Below are 22,078 nucleotides of genomic sequence, written 5' to 3'. Positions count from 1 at the left end.
ACACTGAGAGTTACTCGGCAATTCATTGCTGTTCAAGCAGTCTTGATGAAACACAACATCACTTTACAAACAATATGCAGGTGGACAGTCTTTACCCAGTGTAAATTTGTTTATGCACTGCAACATTGTGATCATTTTCAAAACTCAGCAACAGACATACAATTGTATTAACATGTTATCTACAATATCACACCTTTAATACAGCAGTGTTAAATAACGTGAATACAAATGGCCCAATGACCAAGGTTCAAGGTTTGGTGCGAGTAAAAGCAAAATCTGTGGTTGTTGGTGAATTTTCTGATGTGTTTGCAAACAACAACTCCTTTTACATAAACAGAGCAGGTGAATAAGATCAATCCAGTATCATGTCACTGCTGTGTTAACAGTTCAGATGACATAGTGAATTCCCTTGCCACATATGGGACAAGTGAATGATCTCTCCCCAGCAGATTTTAACTGGTGAGTTGACTGACTGAATGTTTCTCCCCAGTGTGAACTCTCTGGTGTCTCCGCAGGATGGATGACTGGGTAAACCCTTTCCCACAATCGGTGCAGGTGAATGGTCTCTCTGCAGTGTGAACTCGCTGGTGTAACAGCAGGTTGGATGACTGGGTGAATCCTTTCCCACAATCAGAGCAGGTGAATGGTCTCTCTCCAATGTGAACTCTCTGGTGTACCAGCAGGTGGGATCACTGGGTGAATCCTTTTCCACACTGGGAGCAGGTGAATGGTCTCTCCCCGGTGTGAACCCTCTGGTGTATCAGCAGGTGAGATGACCGAAAGAATCCTTTCCCACATTCACAACAGGTGAACGGTCTCTCCTCAGTGTGAACTCGCTTGTGTCTCCGCAGAATGGATGATAGTGTGAATCCATTCCCACATTCAGAGCAGGTATACGGTCTCTCCCCAGTGTGAACTCGCTGGTGTATATGCAGGCTGGATGACGAAGTGAATTCTTTTCCACAATCAGAGCAAGCGAATGGTCTCTCCCCAGTGTGACTGCGTTGGTGTATCCGCAAGCTGGATGACTGAGTGAATCCCATCCCACACTGGGAACAGGTGAATGGTCTCTCCCCAGTGTGAACTTGGTGTATCTGCAGATAGGATAACCGACTGAATCCCATCCCACACTGGGAGCAGGTGAATGGTCTCTCCCCACTGTGTGCTCGCTGATGTTTCTGCAGGCTGGATGACAGAGTGAATCCCATCCCACACTGGGAGCAGGTAAATGGTCTCTCCCCACTGTGAACTCGTTGGTGTTTTTGCAGGCTGGATGACCAAGTGAATCCCATCCCACAATGAGAGCAGGTGAATGGCTTCTCCCCAGTGTGAGTGCGTTGGTGAATTTCCAGATTGGATGGGAAAAGAAAGCCTTTCCCACAATCCCCACATTTCCACCGTCTCTCCCCAGTGTCAATGTGCTGGCATTTGGACATTTCAGATAAAACTTCACAAACTCTTCCACCCACAGGTGGTACGTGTTCTTCTCTAGTGTGAACTGTGCATTTTCCTTCAGTGGTCAAAATCCTGAGATGTCAATGTTATTACAGAGTGGCTGCTATTTTTGAATGTGGTTTCATCTGAAATCTCCCATTGTAAATCAACCTTTCAAACAGAGAACAAATGTATGAGGAGAAACTAGAATAATACAGAAGTTATTAAACAGAAATGAATCTGGTCACTTGTGGAGATGACAATTAGTGGAACTGCTGGAGTATCATTAAAACTATACTGGTTCATTAATGTCCTTCAGGGAAAGGACCCAGTCAGTGTTTTGTACAAAACGGCAGAAAGAGATAAAGGTGGGAGAGACAGGCATGAAGTAGAGGCATTTTATACATCTACAGCTCAATCTTGCTCCTGTATTCTCCCCATTTCCTTCAATCCCAGTGCATAGTTCCTGGAAGGTGGAGTTTCAGGTAAATTGGGTGCTGAAGGAGGCATTTGGCATGCTTGCATTTATAGATGAGTGCAATGATCAATGAAGGGACTGGGTTTCAATTCTACTTTGTCTGGAATTCACACATTCTCCCAGTGTCTGCAAAGGTTTCCTCCAAGTGCATGGATTTCCTCTGACAATCCAAAGATGTGCGGGTTAGGTGGATTAGCAGGGTTAGATGAAAATGCAGAGCTAGAGCAGAAGGTATAACTTTCCAAATATTGACTGGGAATGCTATCATTCAAGTACTTCAGATGGATCAGTTTTTGTCCCATGTGTGAAGCAGGGTTTCCTGATACAGTCTATAAGATAGCCCAACAAAGGACGAGGCCATATTAGACTTGGTACTGGGTAAAGAACCCAGCTAACTGTTAGACTTTGGAGGCAGGTGAGCACTTTGGCGATAGTGACGACGATTTGGTTATGCTTACTTTAGTGTTAGAAGGGGATAGGTATAGATGGCAGGGCATGGCTAAGAGTTGGGGGAAGATTTAGTCTGCATAGGATGGGGAAGGAAATTGCAGGGGATGGGGCACAATTGAAATTATTCAAGGAACAGCTACTGCATGTCCTTGACAAGTATGTACCTGTCAGGCAGGGAGAAAGTTGTTGAGCAAGGGAGCCATGGTTGACAAAAGAGTTGAAGCTCGTGTCAAGAAGAAGGCGGCTTATATAAGGATGAGGCTTAAAGGCTCAGTTAGGGTTCTTGAGAGTTACAAGTTAGCCAGGAAAGACCAAAAAAAGAGCACTAAGAGCCAGGAGGAGACATGAGAAGTTGTTGGCGATAGAATCAAGGAAAATCCTAAGGCTTTTTATCGGAATAATCAGGAATAAAAGAACGGCTAGACTAAGATTAGGTCCAATCAAGGATAGTAGTAGGAAGTTGTGCGTGGAGTCAGAGGAGATAGGAGAAGCACTAAAAGAATATTTTTCGTCAGTATTCACACAGAAAAAGGCATGTTGTTGAGGAGAATACTGGGGTACAGGCTGCTAGACTAGATTGCATTGAGGTTCACAAGGAGGAGGTATTAGCAATTCTGGAGAGCATGAAAATAGATGGATGGGATTTATCAACGGATTCATCAAAGGATTCTTTGGGAAGCCAGGGAGGAGATTTGTGTAGCCTTTGGCTTTGATCTTTATTCCACTAGGCAATGATGACAGTGCTGGAAGACTGGAGGAGAGCAAATGTTGTTCCCTTGCTCAAGAAGGGGAATAGAGACAATCCTGGTAATTATAGACCAGTGAGCCATACTTTGGTTGTGGTTAAAGTGTTGGAAAAGGTTATAAGAGATAAGATTTATAATCATCTAGCAAGGAATATGCTGATGAAGGATAGTCAACACAGTTTTGTGAAGGGCAGGCAGTGCCTCATAAACTTTATAGAGTTCTTTGAGAAGGTGACCAAACAGGTGGATAAGGGTAAAGTGATTGATGTGGTGTATATGGATTTCAGTTAAGACTTTTGATAAGATTCCCCACAGTAGGTTATTGCAGAAAATACAGAGGCATGGGATTGAGGGGGATTTAGTGGTTTGGATCAGAAATTGGCTAGCTGAAAGAAGACAGAGGCTGGTGGCTAACAGGAAATGTTCATCTTGGAGTTCAGTTACTAATGGTGTCCTGCAAGCATGTGTTCTGGGGCACTGTTTTTTGTCATTTTCATAAATGACCTAGATGATGGCGTAGAAGGATTGGTTATTAATTTTGTGGATGACACGAAGGTCGGTAGAGTTGTGCATAGTGCCAAAGGATGTTGCAGGTTGCAGAGGGATATAGATATGCTGCAGGGCGGGGCTGACAGGTGGCAAATGGAGTTTAGTGTGAAAGGTAGGAGGTGAATCACTTTCGAAGGAGTAACAAGAATGCAGAGTCCTGGGCAAATGTTAGGCCTCTTGGCAGTGCAGATAAACAGAGAAATCTGTGTCCATGTACATAAATCCCTGAAAGTTGCTACCCAGGTTGATCAGGTTGTTAAGAAGGCATACAGTGTGTTAGCTTTTATTGGTAGAGGGATTGAGTTTCGGAGACATGAGATCATGTTGCAGCTGTACAAAAGTCTGGTAAACCCAGTCTGGTCACCGCATTATGGAAACTATGTGAAAGCTTTGGAAAGGGTTTAGCGGATATTTACTGGGATGTTGCCTGGTATGGAGGGAAGGACTAATGAGGAAAGGCCGAGGGACTTGAGGCTGGTTTTGTGAGAGAGAAGGTTGAGAGGTGACCTAACAGACATAAGATAATCAGAGAGTTAGATAGGATGGACCCAGAGAGCCTTTTTCCTCGGATGGTGATGGCTCACGTGAGGGGACTAAGTTTTAACTTGAGGGATGGTAGGTATGCTCCAGACAGTGGTGGGAGTATGGAATGCGCTGCCCGTAGGAGTGGTAGAGTCAGAATCATTGGCGACCTTTAAGCGGCATTTGGATAGGTACATGGATGGGTGCTTAATCTAGGTTGGAAGTTCGGCACAACATCGTGGGCCGAAGGGCCTGTTCTGTGCTGTATTGTTCTATGTTCTATGTATAGGACAGATGTCAGAGGTAGTTTCTCAAAGTAGCAGGGAATGCGCTTCCCGCAACAGTGGTTGACTTGCCAACTTTAAGGGCATTTAAAAGGGCATTGGATAGACACTTGGATGAAAATGGAAGTGTAGATGAGATGGGCTTCAAATTGGTTCCACAGGTCGACACAACATCAAGGGCTGAAGGGCTTGTTTTGTGCTGTCATGTTATATGTTCTACAAAGGTTATCTACCTGCAACTGCATTTTCAAGGAGCTAATGAATACCCCTGCCCACACCCCACTCTCCAACAGGTCTCTTGATCAGCAACACGCCCCAGAACATTACCATTAAGAATCTAAGTGCTGCCCTGATTTGTACTTACAAAATGCAGCATTTATCAGAATTAAACTCCATCTGCCACTCCTCAGTCAAGGTCTCATTGTACAGAGGTAACCTTCACCTTCCATTACATCTCCAATTTTGGTGTCTTATGTAAACATACTAACTTTACCTCCCATATTCACATTCAAATCATTTATATAAACGACAAAAAGCAGTGGACCGAGCACCGATCCTTGTGTCACACCACTCATCATTGATTATCTTAATTATTCCATGCCTTTCCAAAGACATAACCCTTCCAGCAACTTGCCTGCCACTGACTTCAGGCTCTACTCTATTGTCCCGTGCCCTTTCCTGACCATCTTTTTGAATAATGGCACCCCTCTTCCAACACCTCACCTGTGGCTATCGATGATACAAATATCTTAGCAATCAATTCCCCAGCTTTCCGCAAAGTTCTGGGATACACCTCACAGCGCCAGAGATCCGGGTTCAATTCCCGCCTCGGGCGACTGACTGTGTGGAGTTTGCACATTCTCCCAGTGTCTGCATGGGTTTCCTCCGGGTACTCCGGTTTCCTCCCACAGTCCAAAAATGTGCAGGTTAGGTGAATTGGCTGTGCTAAATTGCCCATAGTGTTAGGTGACAGGGTTAAATGTAGGGGAATGGGTGTGGGTGGGTGCGCTTCGGCGGGTCGGTGTGGACTTGTTGGGCCGAAGGGCCTGTTTCCACGCTGTGAGTAATGTAATCTAACCTGACTAAGTCCTCAGGATTTATCCACCTTTGTGTAATTTAAGTAATCTGGTACCCCCTCCTCTGTAATATGAACACTTTTCACGTTATCACTATTCATTTCTCCAAATTCTCTAATGTCCATATCCTTCTCCAGTAAAAACTGATGTGAAATACTCATAGTATTTCTCCCACATGCTGCGGTTCCATAAAGATGGTTTGTTCATCTTTAAACGTCTCTATTCTCTGTCTAGTTACTTTTATCCTTAATGTATTTGTAGAATCTCTTTGAATTCTCCTCCAACCTATTTCCCACAGCTATCTCTTGTCCCCTTTTTGCCCTCCTGATTTACCTCAAGAATATTCCTCCAGGGATTCATTTGAATCCAGTTGTTTATACCTGCCAAATGCCTCCTCCATTTTCTTGACCAGGGCCTCAAATTATTCTAGTCACGTAGCATTCTCCACACCTACCATCCTTGCCCTCAACAGGAACATACCGTATCTGTACTCACGTTGTCTTATTTTTGAAGGCCTATGGAGGCAATGACAGGTGAGGACAGCAAAACTGTCATTCTCACTAAAGAGCAGTGATTAGATTAGATTACTTACAGTGTGGAAACAGGCCCTTCAGCCCAACAAGTCCACACCGCCCCGCCGAAGCGCAACCCACCCATACCCCTACATCTACCCCTTACCTAACACTACGGGCAATTTAGCACGGCCAATTCACCTGACCTGCACATCTTTGGAGTGTGGGAGGAAACGGGAGCACCCGGAGGAAACCCACGCAGACACGGGGAGAATGTGCAAACTCCACACAGAGAGTCGCCTGAGGCGGGAATTGAACCCAGGTCTCTGGCGCTGTGAGGCAGCAGTGCTAACCACTGTGCCACCGTGCCGCCCATAAACAGGCGCAAGTAAACAGGCTAAAAGGTAGATGGACCTCCTGGACCTGATTGAATGCAAACCAGGTGACTAAAACAGGTTGCGGGGAAAAGCAAATGCCACTCGTGGTAATTCATTAAAATTTGCTGGACTTGGAGGGCTCTAGCAGATTGGAAAGCAAATGTAATGTCATATTTTTAAAAAACTGTAGGCCTGTAAACTTCTGAAGTAGTAAAAACACTTCAAACTATCATTGTTATGAAGGTGGAGGGGTACTGTACCTTTAAGAGAGTTGAAGCACTTAGCAAGCGCACAGTACTGGTAAATTTAAAATGTGACTTTTGTTCAAACAGACAGCAGTAGTTGGGTTGCCCAGATACAAAAATAATTTAAACTGATTGGCCAAATTCAAATTTATGTCCCAAGATACTAAACTCCAATCAAGTTTGAAATTGGTATTTTGACAATATTAAAACTAATGAAATGATCTGATGTTTTGGGGTATAAGTATCAGCCACTTTGAACAGTTACCCAGCATGGCAAAGTGAACTGCCAAAAGATGCAGGGTGCGAGGAAGAGCTCTCAGAGGTATTTATCTGGAAAAGAAGTTTTCACAGAAAAATAACATCAACACCGACCTGGAGAGAAAATCTCACAAGGAAGATGCAAAGAGAAGATACCACAGCTGACTGGTTTTGAAATTTGAATTTTTTTGTAAATCTTAATCGGGGTATTTTATCAGAGCAGTATGGTCGAGGGGAAGGTAAAAGATAGGTTTAGAGAAAGGAGTTGTTAAGTTTTACTTTAGATAGTGACTTTTGGGATAGTTCTTTGCTTTTCTAATTTTAACAGATTATAGCATAGGGTGAATCCTTTCTGTGCTGTTGGTTTAAATTAGTAGAGGGGTTTACCCCATATTGTAACAATCATTAAGAAAGAAATATCTGAGAAATTCTCATTGAGCAGACACAGCACGGGGTCATGAAAGGTAGGTCATGTTTAATACATTTACTGGAGTTCTTTGAGGATATTATGAGCACATTGGACAATGGGGGATTGGTGGATGCGGTGAATCTGGATCCCTAGAAGGCATTCGACAAGTTGCTACACAATAGGCTGCTACATGAAATAAAGGTGCTTGGCATTACAGGAAATGTATCAACATGGATAGGGGATTGGTTAACTCACAAAGTAAAGACTGTGGATAAATGGGTGTTTGGACTGCAACTACATACAATTTACACAGATAATCTGAAATTGGGGACCATGTTTAGTGTGTCAGAGCTCTCAGCTGACATGAAAATTAGTGGTAAAGCAAAGTGCAAGTACAGTACAGCAAAGTACAGTACAGGTCTTTCAGCCCTCAATGTTGTGCCGGCCTTTTATCCTATTCTAAGATCAGATTAACCTACATTCCTTTTATGATACTATCTTCTATGTGCCTATCAAGAGTCGTATTAATGTTGTACTTCATTGCGAGAGAGATGGACTTTAAAAACAGGGACGTTATGCCACAGCTGAATAGGGTGCTAGTCAGGCCACATGTGGAGTACTGTGTATAGTTTTGGTCTCCTTCTTTCAGCAAGGGTGTACAGTACTAGCACTGAAGGGGGTGCAGAGGTGGTTCAGTAGGTTGATTCTGGAGTTGACACGATTGGCTTATGAGAAAAGATCAAGTGTGCTGGAACTACACTCATTGGATTTAAAAGAATGCGGATGACATAATAGAAAAATACAAATTTATGAAGGGAATAAATAAGATAGAAGCAGGGAGGTTGTTTCCACTGGGAGTGAATTAGAGTGCATCGCCTCAGAATAAGACAGAGCAGATTTATGACTGATTTGAGGAGGAACTTCTTCATCCAAAGGGTTCTGAATCTGTGGACTTCCTGCCCAAAGAAACAGTTGAGGCTACCTTCTTGCATGCAAAGGAAGGTTTTTGAACACTGCAGGAATTAAGGGTCATGGTGTGCGGGCAGGAAAGTGGAGCCGAGTCCATGAAAAGATCATAGTCTTGAAAGGCGAAGCACATTCGACAGGCCAGATGGCCTCTTTCTTCTGTTCCAGCTATTGCTTCACCTGTGACTAGCCTCCCCCAATCAAGTTTTGAAAGTTCTTACTTTTGAACTGGCAAGGTTCGCCTTTGTCCAGTTTAGAACTTTTAGATTTAGTCTATTCTTTTCTATAGCTATTTTAAAATTAAAAGAATTATCGTAGAATTCCTACATTGCGGAAGCAGGCCATTCAGCCCATCAAATCTGTACTGACACTCTGAAGAGCCATCTACCCCATTCCCTGTAACCCTGTGTTACGCATGGCTATCCATATGCACATATTTGGACTGTGGGAGGATACCAGAGGAGACCCATGCAGACATTGGTGTGGGAAGGGGGGGGGGTGCAAGAGAGAAACTATGCAAACTTCACGCAGAAAGTTACCTCAAGCTAGAATCAAACTCAATCCCCTGGTGTGAGGCAGCAATACTCAGCGCTAAGCCCCTTACCACAGGATTTCTGTTTCCAAAGTGCTCCCCCACCAATACCTTAGTCACGTGACCTGCCTTATTTCCCAAGAGGTCAAGTTTTACTCCTTCTCGCGTAAATATGTCCAACAAATTGAATCAGAAACTTTTCTTGTGCTCACTTAACAAATAACTTAACAGTTCCAGTCAATGTTTGGAAAGTTAAAATCCCCTACCACTGCAATTATTATTCATTCTTACATATAAACTGAGATCTCCCTATAAATTTGCTTCTCAATTTCCCATGATAGGATTCTTGGCAGTGTGGAGGCTCAGCAGAAGTTTGGAGTTCATGTACATTGATCCCTCAAAAGTTGCCACCTAAGTTGATAGGGTTGTTAAGAAGTGTTTGTTTTGGCTTTAATAACAGGGGGATTGGGTTTAAGAGCCGCGAGGTTACTCGCGGGTTCGAGTGGCTGTCAGAGGGGAGGGCCGTGGCAGCGAGGGCGACCAGGGTCGGGGACGTGCTGGGTGCCGGGGGCCTGGGCTGGACGCTGCAGCAGGACATAGCGAGCAGGGCAGCGGTAGACGTCCGGTACGTGGCCACCGCCATCCGACGCCTTAAAAGAGCGGTGCTAGGACCCGACTTAGTGCACCAGTTGGAGGACGCTCAGGTGTGCGGAGGGATCCCGTCTGTGCTCACCCCAGCCCGGACGGAATTTCACATTGGCCCCAAGGTCCCGTACTTCCCGCGGGAGCCTGTGCCCCACAACCTGAGCCGCCTCCGAAATTTCAATTTTGTTTCTTTCAGGGATATGAAAAGAAAGGCCCTGCATCGACTGCTGCTGCACACCGTCCACCTCTTCTCCCTCATCCACCGTCCGGACACGCCTCGGCGTGCCCATTTGCCACCGGGCTGTGGGGATCCCCAGTGGAGGGCTCTCTACGTGGGAGTCCTCCCCCTTTCTCTCGGGGATCTGGGGTGGAGGGAGCTGCACGCAGCAGTCCCCTGCAACCGCAGATTGCGGTGGTTCACGGACTCTCAGCCCAACTGCTTGTTCTGTGGCGCTGTGGAGTCCGTGGACCATGTATATATCGGGTGTGGGCGTTTGCACTCCCTTTTTGATTTTCTTAAAAACCTTCTCCTCTGTTTCTGGCTGCACTTCAGTCCCACGCTCCTGATCTTTGGGCACCTGGTACGGAGGAGGGAGGGCAGGTCCGAGGACCTCCTCGTGGGTCTGCTCCTGGGCCTGGCCAATCTGGCCATCAACAGGTCCAGGCAGCGGGCCGTGGAGGGGGTCGTTAGGGCCGACTGCCTGCCCCTCTTCTGGGGTTACGTTAGAGCCAGGGTGTCCTTGGAGAAGGAGCACGCGGTGTCCACCAACACCCTGGAGTCGTTCAGGGAGAGGTGGGCACCACAGGGAGTGGAGTGCATCATTTCTCCCTCCAACTCTATTTTGATTTAGCCCCTACCTTCCCCTTCACTGTTTTGATCACACAGCATTGCCCTTTGATGTGAAGGGCAGTGCTTGTCTCTGGCCACTCGGGTGTTTTTCATATCTTCCTGGTGGTGGAAATTGAATAAAGATTGGTGCACTTTGTGTCTTTCACTGTGTCTCACATCTACACACACACACACCATGGGTGCTGGGGAAAAGATAAGCACTACCGCAGTTAGGCGGTAGTGTGGGGGGTAAAAAAGGAAAAAAAGATTTAAAAAAAGAGGCGCGAGGTACTGCTGCAGTTCGATAAAAGCCTGGTTAGACACATTTGGAATATTGTCCAGTTCTGCACACCTTATGATAGTAAGGATGTAGGTGCTTTAGAGAGGGTATTTACCAGGATGCTGCCTGGATTGGAGGGCTTGTCTTATGAAGAGAGGTGGCTTGATGGAGGTGTACAAGGTAATGAGAAGCACAGCTAGAGGAGATAGCCAGAGACTTTTCCCTAGGGCAGAATACATAATTTTAAGGTGATTAGAGGAAGGTGCAGTTGTCCCCCGTACCGGCGGAGGATACATTCCAGGACCTACCACAGAAGCCAGAAATCACAGATAGGAGTGAACCCATTCATTTCAATGGGAAATGTGCGTTCCCGGCAGCCTCCTGGCCCCCAATTCCCTATAACATGTTCGGGGTGCAGTAATCTGCGGGTAACTGAAACTGTGGAAAGTGATTCCGTGGATACAGGTGTCGCCTTGTATAGGGGAGATGTCAGAGGTAGGACCTTTACGCGGAGTGTAGTGGGTGTGTGAAATGCACTGCCAGACAAGCACGTGAATGGCAGTAAGTTGGAGGATGTGTATGTTGATCTTGGATTAAGATAAATGCTTGGCACAACATCTTGGGCCAAAGAGCCTGTACTGTTCTACAACTCTATTCTCTCCTTTGAGAATATTCTGCACCCTCTCAGAGATATCCTTGACCCTGGCACCAGGGAGACAATACATTCCATTCTGATGTCTCTGTCAGCTGCAGAAGTGACTGCCTGTACCCCTGACTGCAGACTCCCATCACCATCAATCACCCGGAACCTGATACACCTCTCAGTACAGTACAGCCAGTTATGGAAGCAGTAACTTGGCAGTCAGTGCTACGTTCCCCTGTGAGTCTGTGACTACCTACGTTTTCCAAAACAGCACACTTGATTGAGATGGGGATAGCCACAGGAGACTCCTGCACTACCTACCTACACCTCCTACCTTTCCTATTTAATCAAGAGACCATAAGACATATACGAGAAAGAAACCTTCACCTTACTCCATGGTTAGAGACTTTTTTTTAAAATTAAGAAATAAATTTGAAAAGACTGAAACCCACTGAGCTGATTCCCAGCTGCGAATAGTTCTGATGAGGTCACTCCAAGGGCAGAAGTGAAATATCACTGTTTTTCTTCTGTCTCAACTCCATTTCTAGAGATGAAAGTATGTTGCTGGGCAAGCACAGCTGGTCGGGCAGGATCCGAGGACCAGAAGAATCGACGTTTCGGGCATAAGCCCTTCATCAGGAATGAGGCTCGTGAGCTGGAGCTGAGAGATAAATGGAGGGGGCATGGGGGGCGGGGTGGGGTGAGTTAGTGCCAAGGTAGCTGAGAAAGCGAGAGGTGGATGAAGGTGAGGGAGGTTGTGATAAGTCGGGGGGTTGGGGGTGATGGACAGGTCCGGAGAGCTGTGCTCAGTTGGAGGCTTGCGACTGGGATAATGTTGAGGGAGGGGAAATGAGGAAGCTGTTGAAATTCAAATTTATCCCGTGTGGTTGCAGGGTCCCAAGGCGGAATATGAGGCGTTCCTCCTCCAGGCATCGGGTGGTAACAGTTTGGTGGTGGAGGCGGCTCAGGACCTGCATGTCTTTGACAGAATGGGAGGGAGAGCTGAAGTGTTCAGCCACAAGGCGGTGGTGTTGCTGGGTGCTGGTGTCCCAGAGATGTTTTCTGGAATGAACTGCAAGAAGGCATCCTGTCTCCCCAGTGTAGACAAGACTACACTAGACCAGATGCAACGGATGCAGATGACATTGTTAGAGGTATAGGTAAATTTCTGATGGATGTGGAAGGACCCCTTCTGGCCTTGAACGGAGGTGAGGGGAGTGGTCTGGGTGCAAGTTTCGCACATCCTGCAGTGGCAGGGAAAGGTGCCAGGCATGGGGCATGGACTGGTGTGGGCATGGGCCTGACGAGGGATTCACGGATGTAATGGTCTCTCTAGAATGCTGCTAGAGGTAGGGAGGGAAATATCTCTCTGAAGATGGGTTCCATTTGGAGGTGGCGGAGGATAATGTGATGTATGTAGAGGTTGGTGGGGTGGAAGGTGAAGACAAGGAGTGTTCTGTGCTTGGTGTATTGGGAGGGGGTGGGATTCAAGGGCAGTGGTGCGTGAAGTGGAGCAGTTGTGCTGGAGTGCATCGTCAAACACGTGGGAAGGGAAGTAGTGATCATGGAAGGAGGCAGCCATCTGGGACTTAAAGGTGGAATTAGTCATCGTGGGAACAGATGAGGTGGAGAAATTGGGATTAAGGGATGGCGTTTTTACAGAAGGTAGTGTGGGAGGAAGTGTAGTCTAGATCGTTCAAAGTTAAAAATCACACAACACCAGGTTATAGTCCAAATATATTTGGCCAGCACTAAATGAGTACTGCTCCTTTATCAGGTGGTTGTGGAGTGTAAGATCATAAGACACAGAATTTATAGCAAAAGTTTACAGTCTGATGTAATGAAATTATACGTTGAAAAAGACTTGGATTGTTTGTTAAGTCTCTCAACTTTTATAATGTACATGTTGGTTTCAATTCTTTCAGACTTAACAAACAATCCAGGTCGTTTTCAACATGTAATTTCAGTTATATCACACTGTAAACGTCCGCTATAAATTCTGTGTCTTACAAACTTATACTGTACAGCCACCTACTCTGAAAGCTAGTGTTTCCAAATAAACCTGTTGGACTATAGCCTGGTGTTGTGAGATTTTTAACTTTTTACACTCCAGTCGAACACTGGCATTTCCAAATCATCGTCTAGGTAGCTATGGGAGTCAGTGGGCTTGAAGTAGATGTCTGTGGTTAGTAGGTCACCAAAGACTGATGGAGTCATCCAGGAAGAAGAGAGAGGTGTCTGAGATGGTTCAGGTGAATTTGAGGTCAGGGTGGGTATTGGTAAAGTTGGTGAACTGTTCAATCTCCTTGTGGGAACATAAGGCAGCACTGATAGTCATCAATGTAGTGGAGGAACAGATAGGGGGTAGTGCTGGTGTAATTGCAGAAGATGGACTGTTCCACGTATCCGCCAAACAGGCAGGCATAGCTGGGTCCCCTGCGGGTGCCCATGGCTCCCCCTTTGGTTTGGGAGAAGTGGGAGGATTGGAAGGAGAGGGTATTGAGGCTGAGGGTGTCGGTGGAAGGGTACTGGTTGGGACGGCCCGAGAGGAAGAAATGGAGGGAAGGAGATCCTCATCGTAGCAGATCGATGTGTACAGAGACTGGATGTCCTTGGTGAAGATGAGGCAATGGGGGCCAGGGAAACGAAAATCTTGGAGGAGGTGAAGGGTGTGGATAGTGTCTCAAACATAGGTGGGAGTTCCTGAACTAAGCGGTACAGGACGGTGTTGAGGTAGGGAGAGATGAGTTCAGCGGGACAGGCGTAGGCTGAGACAATGGGTCGACTGGTGCATTAAGGTTTGTGAATCTTCAGTAGGAGGTAGAATTGAGCAGCGTGGAGTTTACTGACCATGAGGGTGGAGGCTGTGGGAGAGTCCCAGAGCTGATGAGGTTGTGGGTGGTCTAGGAGATCATGGTTTGGTGATAGGTGGTGAGGCTGTGGTCAAAGGGGCAGTATGAGGAGGTGTCTGTGAGTTGGCGCCTGGCTTCAGTGGTGTAGAGATTGTGTGCCACAATGCTACTGCCCCCCCTCCCACCCACCGTGGGTTTGATAGTGAAGTTGGGATTGGAGCGGAGGGCTGCGTGTTGTGAGGGCGGAAGGCTGGAGTGGGTGAGCGGGGTGAACAGGTTGAGGCAGTCAGTATCACAGCAACAGTTTGAAATGAAGAGGTCAAGGGCAAGTAGCCAGGTCATTTCGGTGTGTCCAGGAGGATGGGGCGCATTGGAGGGGAAGAAGGGGTCATTAGAGGGTGGGCAGGTGTCCTGGTTAAAAAAAGTAGAGGCAGCGGAAGAAACATTCAAGGTCACAGCGTGTCTCGAACTCATTAATCTGGGAGTGTAGAGGGATAAAAGTGAGGCTTTTGCTGAGGACTAAACATTTGTCCTCTGTGAAGAGGAGATCTGGGGGAATGGTGAACACACAGTAGGGATTGCAGCTCAGATCTGGAGTGGGGTTGGAGCTGGAGGTGGGGACAGAGACAGTTCCTAGAGTTGGTATGATTAAAGGGTCAAGAATGGGGCTTATAGCGGTGTCCACAGAGACAGAAGTGACGTCACAAGCGAAACAGTCAGCGTTTCAGTTTGGTTCTCAGAGGGTGGCATAAATGACGTCGGCGATCAAGGTTTCCGTATCGTGGTGAGCAGTGTCCTTTGGGGCGGAAGGGGATGTCAAGGCGACAACTGCGGAGGGCAGAAGTGATGTACAAGGTCGGTATCGTGTCTGTGCTGGGGGCAGTGAATCTAGCGGCGGTGATGAACTTTGCAGCGGTCGGGGCGGTGGTAGTCTTCACGGCAGTTGTGAAGGTGGTTGGGTGTTTGTTAAAACTTGCATTCTTTGATGTCCATTGTGGCAGAGAAAAACTGTTGGTTGAGCACATGAATCCTTCTCAGAATGTAGAAATGCATAGGTCCGCTGCAGTTCTGGGTAAGTAAGGCTCTCAGCTGGGGCAAGACTTGACTGCAGGTAGAGTAGGTGGCGGTGCAGAGCAGAGCGGAGGATCCGGAAAGAGATACGTTGTTGAAGGTTTCAGATTTGTAGTGTGTACTGGGTAACCTGTTCAGGTCCAAACCGTGCTGTTCTGAATGTGGTCCGGAGTCCATGTGGAATCAGACAGTTCTATAGGCAGGCACTGAGCAAGGAGCAAGGCTGTGGTAGCGAGTCTGCTTGAGGACATGGCTTAAGAGCTTCAGGGTAGAGGAGACGACTTGAGGGGTACTTTGAGAGGGGGACTCACTGAGATCTTTGGAGAGAAAGGAGCAGAACTTGTTCAAGGTAGGCATCGAGGGTGAGTTGGAGGTTTGGATTAGGAATTGGCTCTCTGGAAGAAGACAGAGGGTAGTAGTTGATGGCAAAGATTCATCTTGGAGTGCCGTCACTAGTGGTGTTCCGCAAGGATCTGTTTTGGGACCATTGCTGTTTGTCATTTTTATAAATGACCTGGAGGAAGGGTTAGAAGGTTGGGTGAGCAAGTTTGCGGATGATACGAAAGTCGGAGGAGTTGTAGACAGTGAGGAAGGATATGGCAGGTTACAGCGGGATATAGAGAAGCTGCAGAGCTGGGCAGAAAGGTGGCAAATGGAGTTCAATGTAGCTAAGTGTGAAGTGATTCACTTTGGTAAGAGTAATAAAAAGATGGATTACTGGGCTAATGGTAGACTACTTGGTAGTGTGGAAGAGCAGAGGGATCTTGGTGTCCATGTACACAGATCTCTGAAAGTTGCCACCCAGGTAAATAGTGCAGTGAAGAAGGCATATGGCGTACTGGCTTTTATTGGTAGAGGAATTGAGTTCCGGAGTCCTGAGGTCATGCTGCAGTTGTATAAGACTCTGGTGCGGCCGCTTCTGGAATATTGTGTGCAGTTTTGGTCGCCATACTATAGGAAGGATGTGGAGGCACTGGAACGGGTGCAGAGAAAGTTTACCAGGATGTTGCCTGGTATGGTAGGAAGATCCTATGAGGAAAGGCTGAGGCACTTGGGGTTGTTTTCTTTGGAGAAAAGAAGGTTTAGGGGTGATTTGATAGAGGTGTACAAGATGATTAGGGGGTTAGATAGGGTTGACAGTGAGAACCTTTTTCCACGTATGGAGTCAGCTATTACAAGGGGGCATAGCTTTAAATTAAGGGGGGGGTAGATATAGGACTGATGTTAGGGGTAGGTTCTTCACTCAGCGAGTCGTAAGATCATGGAATGCCCTGCCAGTAGCAGTAGTGGACTCTCCCTCTTTATGGGTATTTAAGCGGGCATTGGATAGGTATATGGAGGATAGTGGGTTAGTGTAGGTTAGGTGGGCTTTGATCGGCGCAACATCGAGGGCCGAAGGGCCTGTACTGCGCTGTATTGTTCTATGTTCTATGTTCTATGTTCTATCTCTGGAAGAAGCTTTGCAGTAAGGTTAAAATGAGGAATGAGGAACTCGCAGAAAATGAGGAATGGAGATGCTGGAGATCAGATTTGTTACTGGGAAAGCACAGCAGATCAGGCAGCATCCGAGGAGCTGGAGAAAAGACGTTATGGGCATGAGACCTTCAACAGGAATGAGGCTTATGGATCGGGGCTGAAGGGAAGGTAGCTGAGGAAGCAACGGGTGGATGAAGGACAGGGAGAAAGTGATAGAGGGGGTAATGATGGACAGGTCTAGAGGGCAGTTCCAAGTTGGAGGCTTGGGACAGGTATAATGTGGGGGGGAGTGGAAATGAGGAAGCTGTTGAAATCCACATTTATCCCATGTGGTTACAGGGTCCCAAGGCAGGATATGAGACTTCCTTCCTCCAGCAGTCAGGTGGTGACAGTTTGGTGGCGGAGGCGGCCCAGGACCTGCATGTTCTTGACAGAGTAGGAGGAGGAGTTGAAATGTTCATCCACAGTGCGGTGGGGTTGGTGGGTGCGAGGCCCAGAGATGTTTTCTGAAATGATCCGTAAGAAGGCATCCTGTCTCCCGAATGTAGACGAGATGACATCAGGTGCAATGGATGCAGTAGATGAATTCGGTAGAGGTACACGTAAATTTCTGACAGGTATGGAAGCTCCCTTTGGGCCTTGGACGGAGGCGAGGGGTGTGGTCTGGGCGCAAGTTTTGCACTTCCTGTGGTGGTCACTGATGGAATGGTCTCTCCAGAATACTGACAGGCGAAATGTGAGAAATATCTTTGGTGGTAAGGGTCATTTGGAGGTGCTGGAAGTGGCAGACGATAACGCGATGTATGTGGAGGTTGGTGGGATGGTAGGTGGCAACCGGGGTGGGGAGACAAAGAGGGAGGGGGAGGGGGAGGGCATCTTAACCGCATGGGAAAAAAAGTTGCAATCACAGAAGGAGCTTTCTGGGACTTTGAGGTGGAATTGGTAATCCTGAGAACAGAGGTGGAGGAATTGGGAATAAGGGATGGTGTTGATAAAGCTGATGAACTGTTCAGCCTCCTCGTGGGAGCACGAGGCAGCATCAATACAGTCATTGATATAGCGGAGGAGCAGGTGGGGGATGGTGCCGTCTAACTGTGGAACAGGGTACCTAGTGAACACTACATATCTGAAACCTTCAAGAACCATTCTCTTTCCGGATCCTACGCTCAATGCTTTCAGCCATGTGCCACCACCTACTCTAAATGCAGTCGGTCTACCTGCCAATCTCCCTTCACACCTATCCGCTCCACCCTCCCCTCTGACCTATCACCTCCATCCCCACCCCCATTCACCTACTGTACTCTTTGCTACCTTCTCCCCAGCTCCAAACCCCTCCATTTATCTCTCCCCCCTAGAGGCTTCCTGCCTCTATTCCTGATGGAGGGCTTTTGCCCGAAACGTAGATTTTCCTGCTTCTCAGATGCTGCCTGACCTGCTGTGCTTTTCCAGCACCACTCTTATCTAAACTCTACCTGCATTCAGTCCTGCCCCAGCTCAGACTTTCCCAGATCTGCTGTGAACCTCTGCGTTTCTGCACTCTCAGATCGATTCATACACTCAACCAACAGGTTTTCTCTGCAACAGACAAAAAAGAATGCAAACTAAACGAACGTTCATGTACTTCCCTTGACTGCCTCAACATATCCACCCAGTTCAACCACTCCAACCTCCTGCCCTCACAATGTGCAGCCCTCTACTCTAATCCCAAACTCATCATCAAACCCTCAGACAGGCAGTAGTACTGTGGCGCATTGACATCTTTACCACTGAATCCAGGCACCAAGTCGCAGACACCTCCTCCTACTGCCCCCTTGATCACGACCTCACCTCCCACCACCAAGCCATCATCTCCCAGGTCACTGACGATTTCATGACCTCTAGGGATCTCCCACCCACAGCCTCCAACCTCAATGTCCTTGAACCTAGCACTGCCTGATTCTACCTCCTACCAAAGATTCACAAACCTGTCTGCCCCGGTCGACCCAATGTCTCGCCTGTGCCTGTCCCACTGAACTCCTTTGTTCCTATTTCCACACCAACCTGTCCCCCTTAGTCCAGGAGCTCCCTACCTATGTTCATGACACCACCATCATAACACCATTCACCATCTCCAAGATTTTCATTTCCCTGGCCCCCCAAAGCCTCATCAACATGCACATCCAGTCCCTGTACACATCATTCCTCCATGAAGAAGGTCTCCAAGCCCTGTTTCTTCCTCTTGCGCTGTCCCAACCAGTCCCCCTCCACCAACACCCTCATCCTCAACACCTTCTCCTTCCAATCTTCCCACATTCTCCAAAACAAAGGGCTAGCCATGAGCACCCAGATAGGACCTAGCTATGCCTGCCTGTTTGTCTGATACGTGGAACAGTCCATCGTCCACAGTTATTCTGGCACCATCCCCCCAGCTGTTCCTCCGCTACGTCAATGACTATATCGGCACAGCCTCATGCTCCCACAAGGAGATTGAACAGTTCATCAACTTTACCAACACCTTCCACCCAGACTTCAAATTCACCTGGACCATCTTGGACACCTCCCTCCCCTTCCTGGACGACTCCATTACCATCTCTAACGACCAACTAACTACAGACATCTACTACAAGCCCACCAATTCCCACAGCTACCTGGACTACATTTCCTTTCACCAAATCTTATAAAAATGCCATTCCTAATTCTCACGGGGATGGCATCACCAACAGGAACACAGAGCACCTGGAAGACAGTAAAGACTACAGATGCTTGAAGCCAGACTCTATAGGTGTGGGAGGCTTCATCCCGAAATGTTGATTTTCCTGGTCCTCGGATGGTCTCTGACCTACTGTGCTTTTCTAGCCTCGTACCAACAGACACAGATCATCTGGTTTGTGCAAACCAGAGGCAACCATTCATCGTGAAGGTCAGTTATGTCTCTGAGAGGGGGCAGAGGAGATTCAACAGAATGGTTTGTAGGATGAAGGATTTTAGTTGCAGCTACAATAGATGGACTCTCCTCCTCAACCTCTTCCCTCACCTGGGCTGTGGTAACCTTCGGGTTAAACCACCAGTTATCACTCCCTAATGAGAGAACAGCCCTATGGTCTAGTCGGTCAATGGTGGCTTTACCTTTTACACAACAATGCCATTGTGCCTCGGTAACGGAGAGAGGGAATGTTGAAAGTGGTGGATGGGACACCACTCAGGCATAGCGCTTTGTCCTGGAGAATGTTCATTTTCTTTACTACTGTTGGGGGCTACACCATTGCAGGCAAGTGCAGAATGTTCCAACACAATCCTGATGGGTGTCTTATCGATAGCAAACACACACTGGGAAATCAGGGGTTTGAAGAAAGAGGTTGTTCTCCTTGTAGCAAAGGACATTGAGGGGAACTGTGATAGAGGTGATTACAAAATATATACATTAAGATGATAAAACTTACACTCGTCAGATGAAAGTAAAAGGGTTACAGGGCACAATGAAGATGTTGGGGAAGATCAGTCGAGAAAATGGGGTGATTGAAGCAGAAATTCTACATAGCAAGTGGGAATGAGCCGGAGGATAATACTCACACACAATGCAAATGTCCAGGTCTTGATGGAGTGAGTAATTCTGTCTCAGTTTGGCGTTACAATTATTGAAATTCCCACCTGCAAGTCGTATCCTGTAATACAAATTCATAATATGCATCACTGTTAGCCCACGGTAAAAATTCATACTGTCTCCTCCTCCTGACCCCGGAGCAAACGTACATGCATTTCTAAGAGTTTCCACCCTGGGACTTCATGGCAAGATTTTTAACACATAGGACAGAAAATTCTAAGAGTCAATGAGATGTGGAGAGAGGATTTGCTTCCTTTTCTTTCTCTCTGTGCTGCCCCTCTACCTCATCAATAAGATATTGAGAGAGAAAGGCTAATGCAGCTTGACGTACAAGTTGTGTCTTTTCTGAACAATGTTCAGCAAGCTCCTCCCATTCATTCTAAAGAGTAACCCCTCAAAAGATAGTAATTATGCACGTGTCGTGCTGCTCAGTACTCTCAATAAAGAGTTTCGAAGAATGAGGGAGGATCTCAAGGAAAAGTCGTAATAGTTAAGTTTTGAAAAGGTCACAAACAGTTTACAGAGAGATACTGATAGGGTGAGTGGGCAATAACTTGGCATATGAAGTGGGACTATGTGAAGTTGTTTATTGTTGAAGATATAATTTAAATGATGAAAACTGTAGCAAACTGCACCAGAAAAGGACTCGGGGGTAATTGTACAGGAAACACGAAACAATATCCATGAATTGGCTTGAGTGAGTGACGAGGAGGAAGACGACGAGAGAAAGAGTTGGAATGTTTGTAGTTTAGCGAGAATAGGCTAATGGAACAGGATAAAGTCTAGATTAGATTACTTACAGTGTGGAAACAGGCCCTTCGGCCCAACAAGTCCACACCGACCCGCCGAAGTGTAACCCACCCAGACTCATTCCCCTACATTTGCCCCTTCACCTGACACTACGGGCAATTTAGCATGGCCAATTCACCTGACCTGCACATTTTTTGGATTGTGGGACCCACGCAGACACAGGGAGAATGTGCAAACTCCACGCAGTCAGTCGCCTGAGGCGGGAATTGAACCCGGGTCTCTGGCGCTGTGAGGCAACAGTGCTAACCACTGTGCCACTGTGCCACCGTGCCGTCTAATAACACTTGACAAGAACCTGGAGAAAGATGTAAATTTAGGACTAAATGAGGAACACCATGCGACGCAGTTTAACTTGGTAGGCTAGTGGAAGGGAGGGAAGCAGCAGAGGCAGACAATTGGATTGTCTCAATCTTAATGACAAAGAAACTCCATACAATTCTCATTCTTGTTGTTGGAGGGGAGGATGGAGGAGACAGCATGATGGACAGTGTTGTGCAAAGGAACATGTTGTGGAAGTGATATTTAAAAATGACTGAACGAACCTGATGCATTTAGCTTTTATGCAGAATATTAAAAGGTACAACTGAAGTTCGGGTTTGAATCTCACCTCGGCAGATAGTGGTATCTGAAATCAATTAAAAAAAACTGGAATTAAGAATCTACTGGTAGCCATGGAAAACTACCAATAGCAGAAATAAACCTGCTATCTACCGGTTTGGTGCCAGAGGACTGGAGGATTGCAAATGTTCTGCCCTTGTTCAAGAAGGGCAGTAGAGATGACCCAGGTAGACCAGTGAGCCTTCATTCTTTTGTAGGAAAGGTTTTGGAAGGATTATAAGAGACAAGATTTATAATCATCTAGCAAGGAACAATTTGATATCAAACAGTCAACACTGTTTCGTCAAGAGCAAGTCATGTCTCACAAACCTCAGTTTTTGGAGGTGACCAAGCATGTAGATGAGGGTAGGGCAGTTGACGTGGTATACATGGACTTCAGTAAAGCCTTTGATAAGGTTCCACATAGTAGGCTGTTGGAGAAAATGCAGAGGCACGG

At 46.9% G+C, this 22,078-nt stretch overlaps 1 pseudogene; it reads right to left on the bottom strand.

Annotated features, from left to right (window-relative positions):
* Positions 1-387: 387 nt before the first annotated feature.
* On the bottom strand, positions 388-1,436 carry LOC140458336 (uncharacterized; annotated as a pseudogene).
* Positions 1,437-22,078: the final 20,642 nt, after the last annotated feature.

The sequence above is a fragment of the Chiloscyllium punctatum genome, chromosome 33, assembly GCF_047496795.1.
Source record: "Chiloscyllium punctatum isolate Juve2018m chromosome 33, sChiPun1.3, whole genome shotgun sequence".
Taxonomy (NCBI): domain Eukaryota; kingdom Metazoa; phylum Chordata; class Chondrichthyes; order Orectolobiformes; family Hemiscylliidae; genus Chiloscyllium; species Chiloscyllium punctatum.
This window is presented reverse-complemented; position numbering and strand designations above follow the sequence as displayed.